This window comes from Eumetopias jubatus, unplaced genomic scaffold (assembly GCF_037043125.1).
Source record: "Eumetopias jubatus isolate StellerSeaLion01/CBP00866 unplaced genomic scaffold, mEumJub1_p1.0 scaffold_13, whole genome shotgun sequence".
Taxonomy (NCBI): domain Eukaryota; kingdom Metazoa; phylum Chordata; class Mammalia; order Carnivora; family Otariidae; genus Eumetopias; species Eumetopias jubatus.
Window position 1 is genome coordinate 15,030,987 of NW_028274819.1, and position 2,379 is coordinate 15,033,365.

A 2,379-nucleotide genomic window follows, 5' to 3' on the forward strand; every position below is an offset into this window, starting at 1 on the left:
TCATTTACTACTTCATGTGACATTTCTTCTCCAGAGCTTCTTCATAGCTTTTGTAATCTCAGAATTTCTCAGAGTGTAGATCAGTGGGTTTAGCATGGAGGTTATGACTGTATAAAACACACTCAATGATTTGTCAATGGGAAAGGTCTTAGCAGGTCTTGCATACATGAAAATACATGGAACAAAGAAGAAGACCACCACAGTGATGTGCGAACCACAGGTCTGGAGGGCTTTCCACCTCCCTTATGGACTAAGGTTCTTTAGAGAGTGCAGGATGACACCATATGAGATGAGCAAGGGCACATACACAAAACTGCAGATCAGTCCTCCATTGGCTGCAACTAAGGGGCCAGTGACATACGTGTCAGTACAGACCAGTTTCAGTAAAGGGTACATGTCACAGAAAAAATGATCAATGACATTGGGACCACAGAATGGGAGCCCATATATAGTGCTAACTTGAATTACTAAATGCAGAAAACCTCCAACCCAGGATACTCCCAGCAGCACAACACACACCCACTTCCTCATGATCACCAAATAATGCAAGGGTTTGCAGATGGCCACATAGGGGTCATAGGCCATCACCCAGCAGAAGAAAGACCTCAGATCCACCAAAAAGGTGATCTATAAAGAGCTGAGTCACACAAGAATGGAAGGATATGTTATTTTCCCCAAACAACAAGTCTGAAATCAATCTGGGACAAATGCAAGAGGAACAAGTGACATCCATAAAAGATAGTGGGCAACAAGTACATAGGCGAGCCCAGGGTCTTACTGACAGCTATAGTCACCACAATGAGCAGGTTGCCCACCACAGTCAAAATATAGAAGAGCAAGAACATAACAAAAAGGACCTTCTGTTCCTTTGGATCCTGGGTGAGGCCCAAGTGGACAAAGTAAGTTACATTGTTTCTTGGGTCCATCTAGTCTGGATAGGAGTGACTTCTCATATTAGAACCAGGTTTCCTACAAAACAGGGGAGAAAACCTTTAAATGCATTATAAGATTAATTTTTTATTGATTCATTCAATTAAAAGATTGTGGAAGGAGTACCTGTGTGTGTCACAGATGTTGCGATTTCCGAGTTGAACAAGTCATGGTTTCCCACACTCAGTGACAGCATACATAATAATCCCTATGTAAGTGCCAATATAAATAAGTGCTGTATAAGTGCCAATATAAAGATAGTCACACAACGCAAAGGTCAGGGGTAGGAATATATCAACCAAACAGCAATCAAAGAAGGCTTCCCAGAGGAAGCAATCCTTCCTGAGTTTTAAAGGAGAAGTGGAAGAACAAGAGGCCTAGGGCATTCCATGCAAGGGTGCACAGTTTATAAAGTCACAAAAGTGAAATACTTGAGACCCATTTAGGGGAATTGACATATTCAAAGCGAGTGGATCAAAGTAGGAATGGAAAGCCACTGCCCTGGGTTGTCTCTTCCGTCACTGAGACCTCTTTCTTAGGGTCTTTGGTTGGATATCCCCCCTTTTCCTAACCAATAAATGCATTCAGAGACCTCCAGAGTTGTCTCTCTCCCTTAATTTTTAAGCTTCATATATGGAACATCTCCAACTCTGGATATCTCCAATTGGATATCAATTCAGTACTTATAAAGGTAATTGTTTTTAATTTTTCACCATAAACATAGTGTTCCACAATTCATTAAATAGTACCACCTTCCATGTCATTTCTCAGGCAGGAAATATCACCATGCCTCCCATACATTTCTTGCTCTCATATCACATATTGATACCTTTAACAAATCTTATTAACCCCCTTTAAAATAGATCACAAACTTGCTCATTTCCCTTCCTCCCTTCCTTTCCCTTCCCTCTTCTGGCCCACTGCACTAGCCACCTACAATGTCCGTTCCCTTTCATTATGGCCTCCACCAATTTGTTTGGATGCAGCCCAAATGATCCTTTTTAAATCTGATTCTGATCTGATCACTCCACTGCTCACAACATGTACAGTGGATTCTAATCACTCACTCACAACTTAATGAATCATACGGCATATTTAAGTAACAGGAACTGTAATTCCCATTCCACAGTTGAACAAACTGAGAATCTGAACATCTTATTAATTTTCCCAAGTTCACTCTAAGTGATAAAACTAGAAATTGAAATAGTGTTCGCATTATCTCAAAGTGATCTAACTTTTACATGATAAAGATAGTTACACAATTGCAAATCCTGGTTTCCACTATTTACTGTTAGTTTTACCTTGTGTAGGCATATCCACAATCTGAAGGAATACTTTTTACTCATTCATAGGGACCTTGAATTCTTCTGTCATTCAGTTCGACAAAAGAGGACAAAAGGCTGCGTTATTACTTGAGGACACATTTTATTTCATTTATTTCATGTCTGT

At 40.1% G+C, this 2,379-nt stretch overlaps 1 pseudogene; it reads right to left on the reverse strand.

Moving 5' to 3' along the window:
• LOC114215372 (olfactory receptor 4A47-like) lies at window positions 1-926 on the reverse strand (annotated as a pseudogene).
• Between the last annotated feature and the right edge of the window lie 1,453 nt (window positions 927-2,379).